The following is a 22,512-nucleotide window of genomic DNA, read 5'->3' as shown; positions in this document are numbered from 1 at the left end:
TTTCCATAAATTTTTTGATCTCGTCTTTAATTTCTTCTCTAACCCATTGTTCGTTTAATAGCATATTGTTCAGCCTCCAGGAGTTTACATGTTTCCTGGGACATTTTGAGTTGTTGATTTCCAGTTTCACTCCGTGATGGTCTGAGAAGGTACATGGTACGATTCTGATATTTTTGTAATTAGTTAAACTTGCTTTGTGTCCTATTATGTGGTCTATCCTGGAGAAGGTGCCATGCACTGCTGAGAAGAAGGTGTAGTCTGTGGCCTTAGGATGAAATATTCTATAGACGTCTACTAGGTCCAGTTGTTCTATTGTGTGTGTGAGTTCTGTGGCTTCTCTGTTGAGCTTTTGCTGCGTTGATCTATCTATTGGTGTTAGTGGGGTGTTCAGGTCTCCCAGAATTATCGTATGTTCATCTATGTCTCCCTTTAAGTCCAAAAGTAGTTGTTTCACGTAGCTGGGTGCATCCGGGCTAGGAGCATAAATGTTAAGAATGGCGATTGGTTCTTGTTGGATCCTCCCTTTCAAGAAGATGTAGCGCCCTTCCCTATCCTTTTTGACATTTGTTGCTTTGAAGTCCGTATCATCTGAGAATAGGACTGCCACACCAGCCTTTTTTTCTCGTCCATTGGCATGGAATGTTTGTTTCCACCCTTTCACTTTAAGTTTCCTAAAGTTCCTTCTGGTTAGATGTGTTTCTTGCAAGCAGCATATAGTTGGGTCCTGATTTTTAACCCAGTCTGCTAATCGGTGCCTTTTGAGTGATGAATTTAAGCCATTTGTGTTGAGGGTTAATATTGAGAAATTATAATTTTGCCGTGACATATACCTGTGTTTTTGAGGTTGTTGGTAATTGATTGTCGTTTCTGTGGATGGACTTTATTGAGATCTCCCAGATTGCCATCCTTGCTTATGGCTTGCTTCCTTTTTCTCTGGGAGTAGCGCATTTCTAAGGAGATTTTGTAGAGTTGGTTTTGTGTTGGCATATTCTTCTAATTTCTCTTTGCTGTGGAAGTATCTAGTTTCGTTCTCGTATACAAATGAAATCTTTGCTGGGTAGAGTATTCTTGGTTGGCAGTTGTTCTCTTTCAGTACTTGAAAGATTTTGTTCCACTCTCTTCTTGCCTGGAGCGTCTGTTCTGAGAAGTCGGCAGTGATTCTGATGGTCCTGCCCCTAAATGTAAGCTTCTCTTTGGTTCGTGCTAACCTTAGGATTCTTTCTTTGTATTCATTGGAGGGTAGCTTGATTACCAAGTGTCTTGGGGAGGATCGTTTTGGGTCCACCCTGTGGGGAGTCCTCTGGCCTTCCTGAATTTGGATTGGGTTCATGTTCCAGATATTTTGGAAGTTCTCCTGCATAATTTCCTCAAGTACTGGTTGTATGCCTGTCTCTCTTTCCACTCCTTCTGGGAGCCCCATTATTCTGATATTTGACTTCTTGATGTTGTCGTTCATCTCTTGGATCGTCTTGGTTGCCTTGTGTAGTTGTGACTCTAGTTGGTTAATAATCTGCCTGTTTTCATTCTGGGAATCTTCCAAGTCGGATATCCTGTCTTCTGCTGCTGTAATTCTGTTGGCTAAGCTCTCAACTTTGTTCTTCAAGTCTAGGATCTCGTTTTTGAGCGATTTTGTTTCTGTGATTATGTGGTTTTTAAAATCTTTGAGCTCGTCCCATCGCTTTTCATTGTCTCTGAAGAGTTTTATAATTATTTTTCTGAACTCCTTATCAGAGACGTCTTCAATTTCTTCATCTGTAATCTCTGCGATTGACCAGGCTTTATGGTGGCTTTTTGGGGCGGAGCAAGCTGTGTCTACGTCACTAACTCTCTTATTTCTTCCCATATTTGTGGCCCAAGATGTTGCTGGATTCTCACCCTAGTCTAGTGTTTGTTTTTGAGAGACCCAGGCACCAGCTTGCTGAGGGGTCTCCAAGCGCTATCCTGTAGAGATCCGAGCGTGCAGGTGTGGAGTAGCAGGGTGCGGGAATTTTCAAGGCACTTTTGGTGCGTCTCCAGTACACTGGACCACAGGGCGCCACTTCCAAGGCCCAGCAGATTCAAAACGCACTCTCAGCTTGTCCCCTACACGTATGAGACCACAGGACGTGGAGGAATGAAGGCACTCTGTGTGCGCCCCCTTTGTGCAGGAACACAGGGCACAGAGGATTCTAGGTGCTTTCTCAGTGTGTCCCCAGTGTCAGGGACTGCAGGGCGTGGAGGTTCCAGGCGCTCTCTGGGAACGCCTCCTGCACGCGGGTCCGCAGTGCCCTCCTGGTGTGTTTTCCAAGCACAGGACTGTAGGGCGTGGGTTGTTCCAGATGCTCTCTAGAAGCGCCTCCTGCGCAGGTCCGACCACCCCAGCAGCACGGGACCGCCCACCCGAGTGCAGGGGACCGCCCGCCCCAGCGCTTGCACAGGACCGCCCAGCCCAGAGGCACACCCGGGTCCGCACAGTCCAGAGGTGTAGGTTCCTGTGGGTCAGTACCGCCTAGCTGTGTGCCAGTCTGCAAGGCACGGGGGAGTATTCAGTGTGCCTTCTGCCTTTCTCCTCAGCGCACAGGACCGCTGTGCGTCAACTCCAAGACAGTTTTGGCAGTTTTAAGGCACTTGCCTTGTGTCCCCAGAGGCTGGAGTCGCCCGGGGGCGGGGGGGGTGGAGGGGTGGGGAGATGAGTACCAAGGATGTTCAGGGTCTGTGCCTGCCGCTGGAGAGGTAACTCCCGGAGCCTCCGACCCACTGCTGCCCCTACCCAGCTCCCTCAAACCTCAAGTTCTTGCAGTCTGCCTCTGCATCTGGTGAGGACTTTCGCCGTGGGTGCTGCTCCTGGCGGCTGCGGCGGTTCAGGGTCTGTGGCGGGTATGGCGGCTGCCGGAGGTTTCTGTGGCTGCTGTGTCTCGTGCGGCTGCAGGGGCGGCTCCCAGCGCGGCTCCCGGCGCGGCTCCCGGCGCGGCTCCCAGCGGCTGTGACTCAGCAGGTCTGGAGCGGAACACCGTCTTCCCTGCCTTGTCTCGTTTGTTTTCCTGGTTGCTCTTCCGAATTTTGTGGATTTTTTTGGCTCCACACTGTCCTGGTAACTTCACGCTCCTCTCCCTGCAGGTCTATGCTGCTCCACTTACGCTTTTGTCGCGTTCTATCCCTCTCTGTCTGTGAGCTCCCTCACATCCATCTTCCTATGTCGGCCATCTTGCAAGTCCCCAATAGAGTGCTTCTTGAAAGGAGAGGGAAAGACATGAAGGTTTTTGGAATGGACTTGGGATTTCAGCCATTCCCTGTCCCCTCCTCCAGGCATGAATCTGGGGAAGACATTCTCCATTGGTAGTCTCTCCAACACTTAGAAAAATTATTGGGTTGTTCTTGTGCAACCCACTTAAAAGTGTGGCCAAAATTTTAGTGGGATCGGAAGATCTCAATGTCCTTCTTTTCTAATGTCCATTGATCTGTCCTTCCTTTGCTCATCTAGTAAGTGATGGCTTCCCCAATGATTCCTTTCTTTGTCCTATCTCTTCTTATTCCACACCCTCAATTAAGACTCTCAGAGCAGCTTGGTAGTCCAGATTTTTATCCTTATCTCCAGACCACCAAATGAAAATGCCTATTCACATCCTCCACTTAAAAGTGTAAAGTGAACTGTGAGCTCAGTCTATCCTTGAATTCCATAGAGAATTAAATGAAATAGCTATTAAGCTCAATAGGTTTTAATGTCAAATTTAGGTCTTTGGTTATTTTTTGCCAAAGTAGTCCCATAAGAGCAGGAGCTCAATGAGTTTAAGAATGAATGGGTTAACAGTAGAGAGAACATGTTTAAAGATGAAACATTTATCATTGAGGAAAGTCAATAAAATTCTCTCATTTGGTCTGTTATAGAAATAGCCTGCCTCATTGCCTCCTACTCTGAAAGGAAGGCATGTACGTGGCTTTGTGTGCTGAGGGAGGTGATTAAACTATACCAAGAGAATAACTGACCAAATTCCTTGAGATGGGTGAATTCCTTTTAGATCTAAGTAGCTTCACAGGTGGTGGTAGGAGTAAAGAACTTAAAACTAAAGAGAATGTAGAGATGACTCATGCGGAGGAAGGAAGGCTAGCCTTTGGGTGTCATCTGGGTTGTGTGCGCGATGGACATAGTATCGATTCTCGCATTCCATGGGACGCAGCGCAGAGCCGTTCCACTTTCATGTCCTGTCTCACAGGACATTTTACAGTTCTGTCTTCTAAGCACAAATAAGTTTCAACGAAACATCATTTTCTGAGAAATTTCTAGACAAAAATGTGCTTTTCTGTGAGTTGTAACCATGAATTGTTTATGTATCTTATGCGTTACCAAGTACTCATATACTATATCTTTAAATATGATTAAATCCCGTGAAATGAAAATTTCTTCAGAATACATGTGTAATATTAATAAATAACACAATATGTACACCCATATAATATTTAACCTATGTCTTCTTGCTCCTAATTCTCTGCCCTTTCCACTTGCATTTTAACCAAATTATTTGGGTTATTTTATTGTACAGAAAAATCACATTTCACATCTTGGCAGCTAAACATTTTAAAGGAATATAGTGCACTGTTTTGAGATATTGTCTACAGTCTCATGATTCTGTAACATTAAATAGCATTGTTTAGCAGTCTTATTTCAGCACTTTGAATATGCCATTCTGTTGGTTTATGCCTCCACATGTTCTTATGAGAAAAATCTTTTTAATACTTTGAGGATCAATTGTGTGTGATGCACCACATATCCTTACTGGTTTCATGGTCACATGTGAGAAATTAGGGGTGCATCAGGTCTTTCCAAGGCAGTTCACATACAGGACCTTTTTAAATTTCCAGAAATAGAAGATCAAAATCTAAATTCCTGTGTATTTAATCACACAAATATTTTAGATAGTTTCTTTTGAAATCCCGTTGTCTCTGACTATATTTTCCTACTTTTCTTTTTCTTAACAAATGAAATGGGAGAAGTTTGTCTAGATTGATTGAGCTTTACATTAGGTCCACAGAAGACAAGTTCTGTGAGAGGTTTCCAGAGACCAGTCACCTAGAGCACATGAAGACAATTTTCTGGGAATGGAACTTTTTGGCTCAAAGCATTTGTAATCTGTATAGGCCCATCCGAAGGGAATTGACAGTTTCATAGATTTGATTGTGATACTGATGATTTTTCAGTGCAATTTTATAGTAGAGCAGAAAGAAATGGGATTAATGCAATACAAGCACTGTAGCAGAGTCTTCTACTTATAATTTCCCAGGGACAAAATTGGAATGCTACCTCTTCTGGGTTCTCATCAGGTTGTTGACAGGGTTAGGCTCCTTACAGTTGTGGAATTGGGGTTGTCAACTCTGAGAACTGTTTTCCAAGATGGGTGCTTGCTTCCTCGTTGCCAATGAGATAAATCTTCTTATAGTTTATGGCTCTGATCTCTTGACCCTGAGATAAGCACATTCTTATAAATCTCAAAAAGCAGTAATTTCCTTTTTAAATGAATTGATTAGACATCAACAACATCTGGCAAATCCACTTTTTAGTCATATAACGTAACACAATGTCAAGAGGAATATTTCGTCTTTCTAGCTTCTTTGCAGTAGCATTTTTCTTCCTTCTCCTCAGCCTCCTTCTCCTCCTTCTTAGAAGCAGTTTACATGGAGCCAATGCTTTACCCTAGTGGGTAAAGCCACTATCTCTGGTGTAGGCCTCCCATCTAGATACTGGTTCCTGTGTTGTTCTAATTCCAATCCAGCTCCCTGCTGATGACCTAGGAAAGCAGTGGAGGATGGTTCAAATGCTTGGGTCCCTGTACCTATGTGGGAGAACCTGGCTTCATACTCGTGCAGCTCCAGCCATTGCAGCATGTCTGAGAGAGAACCGCAGACAAAAGATTACTTTCTCCATGTCTTTCTCTCTCTGTAACTCTGCTTTTTCAGTTAAAAAAGTAAATCTCTTTTTAGAACAAGCAAGGTTTGAATTCCCCATGCCTATAAATTAAAATGGAGTTATTCAAGGTCATAAATATAGTAGAATTCTATCGACTATATATACTAAGTTATTTAAAAGTGTCATATCATTAATTCTCAGTCATTTATCAAGACGTCCTCAAGCCAAGGACTGTCCTACCATTGGTGTGGAAGAGTTTCCCTTTTCTCAACACATTAGTACTTGTCATCTTTTGAAGTGTAATATTTATTCATTTATTTATTTGAGAAGTAGAACAAAAGAGAAAGAGAAGAATGAGGAAAGAGAATGTGAGGGATAAAAGGAAAGTGACAAACAGTCACACAGAGTGAAAGAGTGAGAATGAGAGAGAGAGAGAGAAAGGGAGATGGAGAGAGAGGCGGGAGAGAGAAGGAGAGAGAGAGAGAATGAATCTTGTGGTTCATGGCACAGATGATACAACATCCAGTACTGGGATATACTATTGCTGAGCAATACCCCAAACTAGAGAGCAGTGTTGCTGTAGAACCTCTAAACTGAGTGTTTGCCAGAAGCAAAGAAATCTAATCAGGAACAAGTGTATAGCAATGGGCTGAGTAATTCTTGTTAAATATCCATGGCTCCCAAGGAGTTAGGGGTGCAGATTGTTACGGATTCAAACTGGGGATGGTAAGTGCGTGATCACTATTGTCTCAGTTTCCAGTTGGCCACTTATGCTTGCTACTTCTGTTTAACTGTGTAGTGATACCATGCTCCTCAGAGAATTTATGATGGGTGAGTGTAGATTACTTGTGAAATCAACTGTATCAAACCTTAAAGTCATTGAATTCATTTTATAAAGAGTAGGCAAGAACACCTTGAAATAAGCAAGACCAGTAAGAGGCTTGGTCCTGTTCCACGTTATAGGGGTTCAAATTCTTTTTTTAAAAAGATGTATTCATTTTTATTGCAAAGGTGGAGTTTTACAGAAAGAAGCAGATACAGAAAGAAGTATCTTCCATTCACTGGTTCCCTTTCCAAGAGACTGCAATGACTGGAGCTGAGTTGATCCAAAGCCAGGAGCCAGGGTTTCCTTCTGGGTCTCCCACATCTGTGCAGAGTCCCAAGGCCTTGCACTATGCCCTACTGCTTTCCCAGGCCACAGGAAGGCAGCTGGATGGAAAGTGAAGCAGTTGCACAGGAACTAGTGCCTATATGAGATCCCAGCACATGAAAGACTAGGCCCTACAGGCCCTGTCAGCATTCAATTCCATGGCCATGGCCCCAAAGGAATTCCATCGAAGTCTCCCGCATAGGTAGGAGAAACTTAGGGCCTGCAACTAGGTAGTAGTGGGGATCTGGATTAGAAGCAGTGTAGCTGGGCGCTGAGCCAGGACTTGCACATGGGACACAGGCATTCCCCAGAAACAGATTGGGCAGTTTGAATTGCTGTGCCACCATGCTGTTTCAACCATTTGGCTCTGTAGTAACACTCATTCTAACTTGCCTCAGGTTCATCTTGCCATTTTGTTTTGCATTTCCTTGGTGATGAATGATGTTTAGGAGTATTTGTTTTGTTTTCATGGCCATGTTGGCTCTCTGGATGCTTTCCTTTGAAAAATATCTGTCTGGATTTACTGTCCACTTTTTAAAAAAAGTTTATTTTATTTGAAAGTGGAGAGGGAGAGATAAAAAGATCCTTTATCTGCTAAATATTTCTGAAATGGCTGCAGCAGTTAGTGCTGGACTAGACTGAAGCCAGAATCCAGGCGCTTCAGCCAGTTCCACACATGGGTAGCAGAAGCTCAAATACTTGATCCATCTTCTATTGCTTTTCCCAGACCGCTAGCAGGGAGCTGGCTCAGAAATGTAGCAGCCAAGACAGTAGCTGGCACCCATGTGTAATGGCAGCAATAGGCAGTGGGTTTCCACAATTCCAGATCCTGCTGTCCATTTTTAAATGGGAATATTATAACCATTATTAATTTGCTATTGAATTTCTTGTGTCCTTTACATATTTTGGATATTAACCTCTTATCATATGTGTAACTGCAGATATTATTGTTAAATTCTGTAAATTGTCTCTTTTGTTTGTTGATTACTTGCTTTGTTATGTAGAAATGTCTTCCTGAGCTGAGTCTGATCCAGAAACCTTTCCAGTTCCTAAACTCTGGTTGTTTCACCTATGTGGTTTTTTTAGTGTTTCATAGTTTTAGGGTTTACCTTTAATTGTCTAATCCATCTTGAGTTGATTTTGGAGTGTGATGCTAGGTTTTTCTGTATGTGGCTTTGCAATTTTCCCAGCACCATTTGTTTACTTTTCATCTTATTTGAAAATCTGAACAAGAGAGAAGGAGACAAGAGTCCTGTTATCCTCTGATTTACTTCTCGATGCCTGCAACCTTGGATCTGGGTGAAGCTGGAGCCACAAGGCAAAACCGCACCTGGGTCTCCTATAAGGGCGACGGTAACTGAATAACAAGAGTCATCCTCTATTGCCTCCCAGGGTGGGAATTAGCAGCTAGTGGGCCATGAAGTGAAACAGGCAGGACTGAAGATCTGTCACTCTGGTAGGAGACAGGGTGTCTCATTTGATGACTTACCATCCATACCACAGGGCCTGTTTCCCTGTTGCAGCTATTTAAAGGTACAGGGACATCTTTTCTACTTTCACAGTGTTCTGAATCTCTCACTTTATACTCAGAAGTCTCGGTGAAAGAGACTTTGCAAAGAGAAAGAGAATTTGCAACTATCTGTAGAGTTAATATCAAGTGTTCCATGAGTGGGTTACTTTTTATATGAAGAATATTGTTCAGCCCCACAAAAGATGTTTATTCAAGTGAATAAACCCACGTAAGCCAATTTTGACTTAAGTGTAAGGTTTTTGTAACGATACTCTATTTCCAATGATACTGATGTTGAAAATAAAATTCAGAGGAGCTTATTTCTAAACTAAATAGGAAGCTAAAGCTTGCTTTTAAAATTGAAAAAGAAACATTGAAAGATTTTTTAAATACTTTAATAACATAGAACTATTTGAGTAATCATCAGCAGTGTTTCCAAATACTTAAGTTGGATTTAAAGGAAACAAATATATGTTATAAATGCTGATGTTTACACGAGCAGTGCTTAGATTAATTTTTATTCCATTATTATACATTCATTTTTCAATTAGGAGAAAATGCTAGATATGGACATTGCCTTTGAAAATAACATGTTAGTATTATACAAAAGAATTGTTTCTTTGTAATTTTTTTTATAAAAGGTAAAGTGTTATTCCAAAAATTAGATTTCATATCCACTGATTTTCTTTGAATCTTTATGTTAATGTTCCAATTAAATGAACACTTTATGGTATCACTAATTCTAAAATTTCTTAAGGGCCATATTAAAGCATAAAGCAGTTAAAACCAAGTTTATAAGTTTTCCAAATTTGTCATCTTTGATGATATGTATTTTGCTGGTAGAGCTTCTGGAGATGACTAATGGATGGATGGATGTGCAAAGACTATGCTGAGAATGATTAAATGGATTCTTTTAATCAGAAAGGACTGGACAGGAACAGTCCACTTAAAGCAGTGAGGGGAAAAAAATGCTCTCATTGTGAGTTGACTGAGAGGATTTGTCAGACCCAGAAAGGTTGCATTTTATTTTTTGCCACAGACACTGTCCTGAAAATTTACTAGTGATCTGCATTTTTACAAATCAAACTTTTTTTAGATAACTATATATAGAGGCAGATTGGTAAATTTTTAGAGTAAATTGGTATCATTTGGCATAGGTCTGAAAGTCATCTATTCTTAAATCCTATACTTTCCACTTTTAACCTGTAAGGCATTGACTTACCACACAGTTTCTTTATTTTTGAATTGTACATAGTAAAATACACATTATAGAAATTGCTACCGTGAAAGTCATGGATGTTGCGGGATGCGAGCGAGATCACACCAGACATGTCTAAGGTTTTATTAAGGAGTCTTTATTAACCAAGCTGCTGATAATAGAACATACTAGAAATAGCAGATCAAAAGACCATATGGCAATCCAACCAATCATGATCCAACCAAACATAATCCAAAGGGGAACAAATGGTCATGACCCTTAAGTCCATCTGTTAAGCTGAAGACCTATGTCCCAGCTTCCCCAACAGTATAAGTTATCCTGAGAGACATGCAACGAATAACCTGGACACACTTACAAAGCTGCAGACATTCACCTTTCCTTTGCTTCTCTGCCCACATTCCACTACTGCTAGGCCTCATCTCTCCTGGAACTCCTGATAGTACACAAACCAGAAACAACGTTACTACATCCATAGTCCCATCTCAGCAGTACACAAGGACCATGCTCAGGGGATTACCTGTCCTGGATCAGCCAAGAGTCGAGGTGCCAGAGTCACGTAAACACCTGACCAGAAAGAGAGTGAGTCCCTGCTTCACAGGCCTTTTAAAGGGGCTTGTGAGGGGAGTGATTACACGATTACACAACAATGCGATTCCATCCCCTCTCAGTTGGTAGGTAAGTCACAAGTGGGCAGGAGTGAATACATAAGTATTGTGAGTTAAGGAGTTAATTGGCGCTGATTGGGATGGGCAGGAACAGAAACTGGGCTTGCAGCTAAAAAGACTAATTGGACTCATCTGCATCCAACATCCTGGCCAAATTAGGACGGAGCAGGGAAGAGTATACAAGGAAAGGTGAAGGAGCGATCACTAGCTGCGCTTCATAACATTCCCCACTTCTCTTTTAACACCTGAGTCAAATCATTGACACAGTCACGTGTAATAATGGAGAAGACTAAGTGAATTGCTAGCCACAAAACAATTAGTTATAAATATATTAAATAGTTGATATCTATTGTTAAAGTACTTACTTTGTAATACTTCTCTGCTTATATATATAACATATAAATATATAGATTTAGATTTATTCTTTTTTATTGGAAAGTCAGATTCACAGAGAGGAGCAGACACAGAAAGATCTTCCATCCGTTGATTCACTCCTCATATAGCCTCATCAGCCATGGTTGAGCCTATCCAGATCCAAGAGCCAAGAGCCTCCTCTAGGTCTCTCACATGTGCAGGGTCTCAAGGCCCTGGGTCATCCTCCACTGTGTTCCCAGGCCACAGGCAGGGAGTTGGGAGGGAAGTGGAGAAGCTGGACACACAACAGTGCACAGATGGGATCCCAGAGCATGTATGGTAAGGACTTCAACCAATAGGCCACCACACCGGGCCTAGCTTTTTACATTTTGAGGTTTCCTAAATTTTAGAACAGATGTATCAAAGTTTTGGGTAGGGAAATCCTCATTTACTCTAGTATCTTTAATAGTGTCTTGGAACACTTTTTTCTAAGTATTCAAAGATTCCACTATTTGCTCTTGTGAAATGGATGATGTCATTAGATTGTGACATAATTATTAGACTACTATAATATTAATACCAGATGTTAACCATAGGGTAAGCTGAGTATGAGGTCTATGGAAACTTTATACAACATAAATTTATAAAATAATTTTTGTTTTATTGGGCCCGACACGGTGGCCTAGCAGCTAAAGTCCTCGCCTTGAAAGCACCAGCATCCCATATGGTCGCCGGTTCTAATCCCGGCAGCCCCGCTTCTCATCCAGCTCCCTGCTTGTGGCCTGGAAAAGCAGTCAAGAACGGCCCAAGGCTTTGGGACCCTGCACCCGCGTGGGAGACACGGAAGAGGTTCCTGGCTCCTGGCTTCAGATTGGCGCAGTACCTGCTGTTGTGGTCACTTGGGGAGTGAGTCATCGGACGGAATATCTGTCTGTCTGTCTCTCCTTCTCTCTGTATATCTGACTTTGCAATAAAAATAAATAAAATCTTTAAAAAGCAATTTTTGTTTTATAAACTTTAAATTATTATGATATTAAATATAAGAAAAAACAAATTTAAAATCAGATAAAGGAAGCAAATAAAGCCATAGCCAATAAGTAAAATATTTACAACTTGGAACAAATTATATGGAATGAACAGGTGAGTCTGAGAGAATGTCAGAGGACATGGTGTAATTGCGTAATCATAAAAGATCTCCGTGAAGAATGATCATCAAACAAACCTTGAATTTTAAATATTGGATTGTGGGTGACACACCATTGTACATATGGGAAAGGATATGAAGGTGTGAAAGACTCTCGTTAAAAGAGCTAAACATGTTCTAATATTAACAGGGGGGAACAAACTTACTTTGTGGTGGGATAATATTTCATTTTATATGCAATTTTTAATATGTTGAGCCATAAAACCTACATAGTAGGTAGTTGAATACATAGATATGGAACTCAGAGGAATCTGAGAAATGAGAAATTATTAGGGATTAAGGCAGGTGAGTTATATTTAAATCAATAAGAAATAAAGGAACCACAGGAGAGACTTTATAGAGAGAAGAGGATTAAAAATCATAAGAGCAGGAACAAAAGCATTATTTACATATCATTTGGAAGAGGAAGAAACAGCAAAGAAATTTAAGCAGCAGCTTACTGAGCTGAAGGGACCTGGAAAATGTGAGGTCAGCTGTTCCAGGCCTGTTAAAAGGGCTAATGCTGAAACTCTCATCCTATCTGTGTGTTATGTCTCACCCAGAAACTTGAAGGCTGGATCCTGTTAAGAGTGTGGTAGGATTTCAAGGTCACTGTGCATGTAGGTAAAGACTCCAATATTGCACACACACAAAATATGAGCAGGTGGCAATTCTGCCTTTTTAAAGTTACACATAATAGAAGAGTGCATCATTTCCTTTGTATTGACAAATACACAAGTCCTTTGAAATAGCTTAAGTTTGATGCTGACACCAGGGATCAACAGTTTAATCCTCCAGCTCTAAGCACCAATATCCCACATGTGCACTGGTTCCAATGTGGGCTGCTCCACTTCCCATTTAGTTCCCTGCTTATGGCCTAGAAAAGGTGGAGGAAGATGGCTCAAAATCTTGGGTTCTTGCATCTGCATGGGAAAACTAGATCAAATTTCTGGCTTCTGGCATTGGATCCATTCAGCCCCACTGCCTACAGAGTGAACCAGTAGAACGATAATCTCTCTCTCTTTGTATCTATCCTTTTCTCTGTGGACATGCCTTTCACATAGAAATAAATCAAACAACATAGCTGGAGTTTGTGCTTGCATTTTTTTTTAGTTTGAGAAATTTACATATTTTAGTAATGACATTTCTGTTCTCTCTGTAATCTTTACATAAGGCTAATTACTTCCACTTGGCTCAGAAAAATAGAATATATTGCAGAGGGATTTTTTTGGCATTTGCCATTTATTTGCCACCAAATTATTACATGTAACCACAGGACTTCATCATAACATTTTTCTTTATTTTTTGCGTGATGATTCTTCTAGCACCAAGTTTTCTGTTCTTGCAAATCTGCAAAGTAGTTGTTTTGCCTTAATTTTTGTTTAAAAAAGTTATTTAATTTTTTTTATTGGCAAGGCAGAGTCCCTGAGAGTGGGACCCACACATACATCTTCTGCCCACTGGCTTACTCCAAGACAGTAACAACTGCTGGTGCTCCAATTCAAAACCAGGAGGTATGAGCTTCATTGCAGTCACCAACCTGGGCGGATTCTAAGTTCAGTAAACTGGAAAGAGAAAAATAGATGGCTTGCTTGCATTAAAGTAAGTGAATTTCTTGTACTATGTTATAAAGAAATCTGTGAGAACTAATAGTTTCATACACAATTTCCATTTTTCATTTGGGGATTGTTATAGGTGCAAACATAGGCGAACACAAGTTAGAATTACACACAAGTTAATTGAAGAATGTAGGGAGTGGTCACCATCAGTAACCAGGTCTTAAGCTGGCCCAAATTGGATACTGCAGGAGTTTTCAAGGGAATCATTACACTAGTCTCTCTTTCTGAAGCTATGATTTTAAACATGGGCTTAACGGTGACATCTTGTCACTTTCAAATAAAAGATCATATGCAGTACAAAAATGTAAAACAAACATCCAAAATATATAAATGTAACAGAGATTCTGGAAATACATTTTCTATTTCTGTACATAAAATGTGTTTCTGAAAGGCCACAAGTCAATATGTATGTATTTAAAATAAACCGTACAGTTTTATTAAGTAGAAATAGCGTAGTAAGTTTAATTCAAATATTTCATGTAATTTATATGGTGCAAAGTTATAGAGAGTATGTCTTGTTTACTGTTTGTAATCAACATTAACTTTGTTTTCTTTGTGGTATTTGTAACTTTTAAAAAGAAAAGACAGCCAAATATTCAATCCATATGTGCTTCTAAATTTTTTTGGTTTGAATTAAAAAAAAAAAAGAAATATTGGCTTCTTTCTGACTTGCCTCAAGTTCTGATGGAAATACTTATAGGAACTAGGAAATAAAAAGCGAGAGACACACAGATTCTAACTACTGTTACTTTGTGAGCAGATGGTTGAACTTGGAAGGTACATTAAGGTAGACAAGTCTTACTAAGGTGAAGTAGACTATTTAAAATATTGATAGTTTACACAAAAGTTTTTACTTACAAAAACTTCTAGGCATTATCCACTGATATCAATGTCATACTTAGTTTATGATGACTTTAAGTAAGACAAATGCCCAGGGTAGGAAAGGCATACTTTAAAATATCCAATCCAATTGCAGTTACTAGTTTAGTACAACTTTTTTTTTTCACTGAAACACTCCATCTCTTTAAACAGCAGCTCATTGGAATCTGACAGTTTAGGTGACAAATGTGTTAAGATAATAAACCTTCACATTTAAAAAAAATACAAAAATAATTTGCTTTCCCTTAATCTGCTTAAAGTAAAACTTACGCAAAACTTAAGAAGGTATCATTTATTACTTCTTAATTATTAGTGATTTTGGAAACTAGTCATTGAAATGATAAAATTTAGCAAATGTCTGAAATTTGTATATAGAACATATGTTAACTCAAATTCTCATTGGATAGTTTATATTCTATCTCCAAAAAAATGAAGAAAGCAAAAGGTGGCTCCAAAGATATTCTTATTTTTTTTGAAAAATGGAACTTTTCCATTACATCCATTTTGTTACAAGAGACAGGATTTCATTCTTCCTTATGACTGAATAGTGTTCCACAATGTAAATATACCACACCTTCTTTATGAAGTCACCAAGTGTTGGACATTTAAATGATTCTATATCTTAGCCTTTGTAAATTGAGCTATAGTAAGCAGGGTGGCTCAAATTGCTGTCTCATAGGCTGATTTTATTTTGTTTGAGTAAATACCCCACAAGTGGGGTGATTGTGTTATTTGGTAGGGAACAATTTGTGAAATAAGCCAGTCTCAGAAAGACAAATATCATGTTCTCTTTGATAATGTGTGGCATCAAATGCTTACTTTTGGGTAGAGTTTATGCTCCTGTGGAAATTAATCTTCCTACTTCTCAGTTGTTGAATGTAACGATTAATGGAAAATTAAGCCTGTAAATATAGAATGGATTAAAATAATGTATTTATGAAAACTGATGGAGAGAGGGAAGAAAGGTATTTCAGGTTTCAGCAGCAAAGTGAGGAAAGTGTGGCTGTCTTCCTGGAACTGTGTTTATAGAATGCATAAAATCTGTTCTTTTTATATTAAAAAAATAATAGGATAAATTTTTCTGTAATCTTTCATCCATTCTACACTTGAATTTCAAAGTGTGTCATTTGATTATCTTGATCATGGATATTTCCAAAATTAAATTTTATGTTGCTTGACAGTTTCTGATGATCAGAAAACCCAGGCATTCCTTTTTTGATGGAATTTGGTCTGGTTAATGTTGGTTGAAATACCTCTTCCAATATTCTTCATCTTCATCTTTTATTTTCGTGAATTTTCCCCTAGTTCATCATGTTCAACTTCAAAAGTCACAGCAACTGAAAGATTTGCGGAGCAAGAATTGAAAGGTTTCTTTAAGCTTACATGACCCAAGCTCCCTGGATATGACCGATGCTTTTTTTGAACTGATTATGATAAATATAAACCTGGCTTTGTAGGTTTCATCAGGGATTCTGTAGCTTCATCTGATAATTTCTCAGCAATGCACCTACAGCTTTCCCCTCCATTGCTGTTTGTGACTTTTCAGACTTGGTATTTAAGTTTCTTGAGTCCCTGTATCTGATGTTACTTATTGTCCTTGATGTCAATTAAATTGAATTGTTTTATGAAGATAAGTATGCATAAACCAAATGCATATTTAAAATACCACTCAGTAGGACAAGCTTTATTGACATTTGAGGACCAAAACATCTTACTAAAAAGTAAAATGTGATTGATACTATGACACAGCAAAATTACGCAGGAAGCAGCATGAAAAAAGATGGAAGCAGGGATAACAGGAGGGAACTTACATGGTAATGGAAGAATGACCCGAAGTTAGGCTGCTCAGGAGGGAAAACTGGGAGAAATAAATACAATATTTATTTAGGAAAAAATAATAAAATCCTTGTTGGAGCAAGTGACTTGAAGGAATCTGTTATTTCCAGAGTATTTTAACCTCTAAAATGGAAAATAAGACTCACACATAATAAGGGAACAGAATTGAGGAAATGGCTTAAGAGCTCTGTTAAATTAAATAAAGTTCATGTTCATTACTGATATGGAAACTACTAATAGAGGGTATTAATTTCCCAAACAGGAAGCCAGAATCAGTCAACCCTTATTATACATAAATCATATAGCATTGTCTATATACTTTAGTTTGAACAGAACTGTATATAAAATCACAGTCCTTTAATTGTATGTTCTTGTTTGTACCTTTTCAAAATTAGTAGATTGCATAATTTTGTCATTTTTTTGTTATGTCTCTTGTGATGTTCAGGCTTATCACCTGAATTTGTCAACAAGTTAAGTTTAATTTAATATTCTCATTTACAGATGCCACATATTAAATTGTAACAGGAAAGAAATTCCTAATTGCTGCCTGTTTTCTTGGCATCCTCATCCACTTGAAAATCATAGCTATATCCCAAGCATACTATATCTTTCAAAAATATAAGCATTATATTTCCTATCTTAGCTGTACCCCTCACCCTAGTATTGTGTTTGGAACATAGTAATCAAACCATTTTTTAATATGTAAGGAAAAACAAAATTTTTCAATAAATGCAAAGGCATTTGATACCAAATTGTGTCATGGAAATACTCTAAGGTATGTGATAAAAAATATTCTTAGAAGTTGAAGAAAAGATTTTTTTCTGTCCAACCCCAGAAGATTATAACACTACGATCAGGACTATAAAGAGATTCACTACCTACTTAAAAGAGAGAGCAAAAGAACTGAGATGATAACCACACAGAGTGTTGTTGTAATTAGACTGAAAAACAAAGAATTTAAATTTAGATTTGTTTATTAGAACAGTCCAATTAGAATGATAAAAGTGATATCATATGCAAGTGTACAAGTTTCTATAACTTTTTCCCGAAATACTGAACTAATAGAATTATATTAAATCTTTTTAACAACTTTTAAAGGCAACTGTTGTCAAAGCTGTTTTTCAATTTAGTAAGCAGAAGTTGAAAAGGTTTTGTGAATTATGTAAAATTCTCCAACATTAAAGATCTTAAAGAGCTGAGACTTTGATGAGTCATATTTTTCTGTTACTTTCTTGCTGACTCTTAGTTCAGCTGCTCCTATAATGTAGACATTCCTCATTCCCTTATGATTTCTCCTGTCAGTGTATTTTCAGCACAATTCTTGACATTTGAACCTTTCAGTTTATATTTACAATTTTTTTTCATTGATGAGTGCAAGTGTATCACATTGATTATTTTTTAAAAACACATAAAAGTCTTTTATCAGGCAGAAGATGGAGAGAGAGAGAGAATGAATATGCCATGGGCTGGTTCACTCTCAAAATCAAAAGCCAAGGCTGGGCCATGCTGAAAGCATGGGCATGGAAATCTGTATCTGTCCACCATGTGAGTGGCAGTTGCCTATATACTTGGGTCATCACCCATTGATTTCCAGAATATTTTAGCTGGGAGATGGGTGAGAAGTGAAGAAGCCTGGAATCAAACCAGTACTCCAATATGGGAGTCTGCTATTGTAAGTTGCAACTCACCCTGTTGTGAAACATTTCTGTCCCCTTATTCTACACACACGCACACACACACACACACACAATGATTTAGTATTAATGTAAATCAAAAGGAAATGATTATTTTGAATATCAAAATGGAAATGTCCAGATAATGCATAAACAGGAAAATATTACCAGAATATGTGTTATAATTCATGATAAAATAGAGCAATTCTAGTCAGTAAGAGTTGATGAGGTTTAACCAATTACAAAAACTTTAGACACTCTAAATTGTATTTGAAATTATATGGCATTTGGCTTAGTAGTTGACACTGCTTAGATGCCTCATGTAGCAGAGTCTGGGTACAAGTCCTGGCTCTAATTCTCATTATATATATATTTTTAAAGATTTTATTGTTATTGGAAAGCCGGATATACAGAGAGGAGGAGAGACAGAGAGGAAGATCTTCCATCCGATGTTTCACTCCCCAAGTGAGCCGCAACGGGCCGGTGCACGCCGATCCGATGCCGGGAACCAGGAACCTCTTCCGGGTCTCCCACGCGGATGCAGTGTCCCAATGCATTGGGCCATCCTCAACTGCTTTCCCAGGCCACAAGCAGGGAGCTGGATGGGAAGTGGAGCTGCCGGGATTAGAACCGGCGTCCATATGGGATCCCGGGGCTTTCAAGGTGAGGACTTTAGCCGGTAGGCCACGCCGCCGGGCCCAATTCTCATTATATTTTGTGGGGAGCCATGCAGTTGGGTCGGATGGCATGGGTGTGTGATGAGCACTGCTCCTTGGTTAGCAAGGCTACAAGGAGTTTCTAGCAGCGAGGCAAGGCCCGGCGGAATGTCTCTGGTCACCTCATTGCTGCCTCAGCCCATTGTATGGACACTCAATCACCTCTCTGATGTTTCATAGAATTCTCCTGAGGGTGTTGTTGTTTTTCTGCTTATGTGAAGTGATTCCTGTAACGGGTATGACACTTCAGATTGATCAATCATGATATGATAAAAACATCTTTAGCAACGTAAGGCTATGACACATAGCTAAAAGTATACAATAGTACAATTGAGCCCACAATGTCTCCAAACATCCTGTTATGTGCCCACTTTTGTCCTGGAATTTGCCCTAGTATAAGTAATGTTTTCCTTAAGAAATGGCTTGATAATATCTTGGAACAGATGGCAATAATGGAGGTACAAAGAGTTTGTTTACCATGCGCCTCGAACTGTTACAACACATGATATGACGTATTCTAGTTTCTCACCATAGAAAGCAAAAGTATATGCAGCATCTTCTAAAGGGAAACAAATGTGAACCCCCTCAAAGTGGTTTAAAATCTATATCTTATATTGGCACTTATGTTTAGGGAAAGAAATCAGTTTATAAAAACTTTTGTCTTATATTGGCACTTATATTAAGGGAAAGAAAACAGTTTATATAGATAAAAGGAAGTTTTTTGTAAAGGCCCTCTGTAGGTTGGCTGAGCTGCCTTGATCCCTTTCACTGCCCTTTAACAAAAGAACAAAAAACAATTGAATCAGCACTAGGTGAAGGTGACAGTAATTAATGCATGACTTGATTATAAGATTTAGCAAAGAATCTATGTTATATGCTTTTATAAGATCCTTTCATTTATAATCTTTTAATTCAATAATCTTTTAATAATATTTTAATCAATCTTAGTTTGTGTTTAGTAGAAATTGATTTTGAGTATAAGACTAATTTTGAGTATAAGTAAACTACTTCTCACTATGTAACTGCATGTGCTGCCAACCGTGGAATTCCTGGCTTTAGCCAGGTCACTGCAGATTTCAATAAGTAATGGTTTGCCAAAAATGTTTTCTTTAAAGTAAATAATATGTTTTAGGATTGTTTTTGCATTTTTTAACCATGATGTAAAAATGAAACAATTGGATATTGTGCAAAAGTTTGTGATGATTTGTGTATAAATAAAGAAGGCAACTTTTCTGAGTTGTCCATTATGAACATCAAGCCATAGTGGTCCGTGTCTTATCTTTTCCTCTTACAGTCTTGCCGATCCACACATCCTTTGCAAGCTCTCAGTCAGCTGGAGCTGGTCTCCGGCAATATTTTACTGTTAAATGAAGAGCATGGTAGGCAGCAGTGATTGTTAAAGGAATTCTGACCCTCCCAATGGGAAACCTTGATTGAATTCCTTCCTTCCAGTTATGGCAAAACCCATGTCTAGCTCTCATGGGTATTTGGAGAATAGACCAGTGCAGGGGAATATTCTTTATTCTCTCTCTCTCCACCTCTCAAGTAAGCAAAAATAAGTATAAATAAAAAAATAAAATTGGCAGAATCTGCAACTTCAGTAAATTACTTAAACTTCACTTTGAAGAACAGATGGTAGGGTTTATTCAATTGTAGAGAGATACATTACCAGTAAATTATTTATAATACATTTTAGCGAAAAGATAATTGAGTTTACTTAACTGGTTTAGAGTAGCACCATGTAAACAAATTGTTAATCTTCAAAAAGATTAATTATGTGGATATAGATGAAACCATTTATGAACACTACAGTGATGTGTTTCAGCACTTGCATTTTTCTCTAAATTCTCAGAATAGTAGAGAATAAACCTTGAGAAATAAGCTTGGAATATGTCTCAGTTCTCAGGTTTGTTGTTGCTAAGAATTATTTTGGACAACTTCTTGCTGTTCATTTAACCATATATCTCCCACTTTCATAATTTTCAACATAATTCAAGTTATGCTTTGTGACACAGTCTTGTAAACTATACACTAGATACAAGTTACTTCATTGTTTTTAATTTTTTGTTTTCATCTTTCATTTACTTAACGGCAGAGGAAAAAAAAAAAAAGAATGAAAGAGAGAGACAGATAATCTTCTACCTGCTTCCTAATTGCCTAGGAGCCAGTAAATCTATTTTAATCTCCGACATGGTTGACAGGGGCCACATACTTGAGACATTACTCATTACCTCACAGGTAGTGTTAGTAGGAAGGTGGATTGGAAAAGGAGTAGCTGGGACTCAGATTGGCACTTCAATATGACATTCAATCAATGCAAGTGACAGCTTAATCCACTGCACTGCAAGGCCAGCCCTATTATTGTATTTTGTTTGGTGACAGTAGTTAATTATAAGTAATATTTTCTGCTTTGCAATAGTTTGCTTTATCTCTTCTCTTTCTATGTTCGGAAATAAATTTTATAAGATTTAATCTTAGAATTCATCAATGATATCAAATGTCACATAATAATTTTAATAGTGTGTGTTAGGAAGTATTAAGTACTCTTTTGTTACTGTTGAGTCTGTTGTTCTTGTTGGTTTTAAAGGGCACACCATTAAGGTTCACTGTGTATTACAACAACTTGCGAACAACAGAGTAATATTTTCTAGAAACTTATTTCATTTTTTTTCACTTTTGTAAAGCCATAACTTCTATTGATAAGAACTGAATACCATGAAAAAGAAAGCTGTCTACCACTAACAGTATTAATCCATTTTCAGATATTGGTTTTATACCATAGAAATCTCAACATAAACACAAGTTTACAGAGTTATGAAGAGGTGCTGAAGTCCCTGCTGGCTGTTTGAAGCTCATTGCAGCAAGGTTTCTGCTTTAGCCTCTATTCTCCTCGCCATTGGGTTCATTCTGATCCATTTTTATCCTTAGTACTGACTGCATTCTGCCTCTCTTCATTGATTTTTTTCTTGGTTACTTAGGTTTTCAGAATGCCACCTTGTTATCAGTTCCATCAATCTCACAGTTTTAACTGCACTTACTGTTTCCGCTTGGTTTTTGCTTTCAGATTTCCAAGAGGCAGCCCAACTCAGTTTGCATCAGTGGCCTATGGCTAATAGATACGTGGTTTTGTCCTTTTGCTTAGGCTAGTCTGGAGTCAAATCCATTTAAGTCTTACACTTACTTACATAATAAATTTTGAGGATTAATAGATAAAGATGTCTTTTTTTGTCTAGATCCCCCCATTTTTGACATGTTATAGGAACCAATTAAGTTTAATAATGGCATTTCTTCTCCCCCCTGCTGCTCTTCCTTCTACTTTACAAAGGACTGAGATACTAGGAAGTGAGGATACCATGCATTTCATCTTCCAAATAAAAACACTTCCAAGGAAATGACCTAATGTAATGTTTATTAAATACTGTAGCAGTATGATATTAGATGCTTTACCTTTACCTATACCTACTATGCCATAAAACAAATAACAAAAAGTTAAACTTGTAACCTGTTACTAAACTTATAACTATTAAATTTATAAGCTGTTACTGTTGTGATAATAAGGAGGAAAAGGGCTGGAAGGAGAATGGAGGAATCCCTATACCTATACCTAATGATAACACACCAGTAATAAAGTACATTTTTACATTAGCAATACCAGAACACATTTTATAAATGTGAATCAAAAGATCTGGTGAAATATTTTCATATATTTTAAGACATGCTTATCTCAACACTGAAAATTTTGTTTTTTTCTCAGGAACTATTTCATACACTAGTAAATACGGATATTTGGTGATACAATTTGAATTAAAACTAACATCAGACATTTGGAG

At 38.5% G+C, this 22,512-nt stretch overlaps 1 long non-coding RNA gene across 2 annotated transcripts in view; it reads left to right on the top strand.

Moving 5' to 3' along the window:
- LOC131479809 (uncharacterized) overlaps positions 1-22,512 on the top strand; it is a 62,541-nt gene that overhangs the window by 20,426 nt on the left and 19,603 nt on the right. The window contains exon 4 of one of the 2 annotated variants that reach the window (XR_009245105.1): positions 13,380-13,473. This is a non-coding gene — a long non-coding RNA (uncharacterized LOC131479809). Of the gene's footprint in view, positions 1-13,375; positions 13,474-22,512 lie in introns of both variants that reach the window. The other variant, XR_009245103.1, reaches the window with a different exon arrangement.

The sequence above is a fragment of the Ochotona princeps genome, chromosome 3 (genome assembly GCF_030435755.1).
Source record: "Ochotona princeps isolate mOchPri1 chromosome 3, mOchPri1.hap1, whole genome shotgun sequence".
Classification (NCBI taxonomy): Eukaryota; Metazoa; Chordata; class Mammalia; order Lagomorpha; family Ochotonidae; genus Ochotona; species Ochotona princeps.
This window is presented reverse-complemented; position numbering and strand designations above follow the sequence as displayed.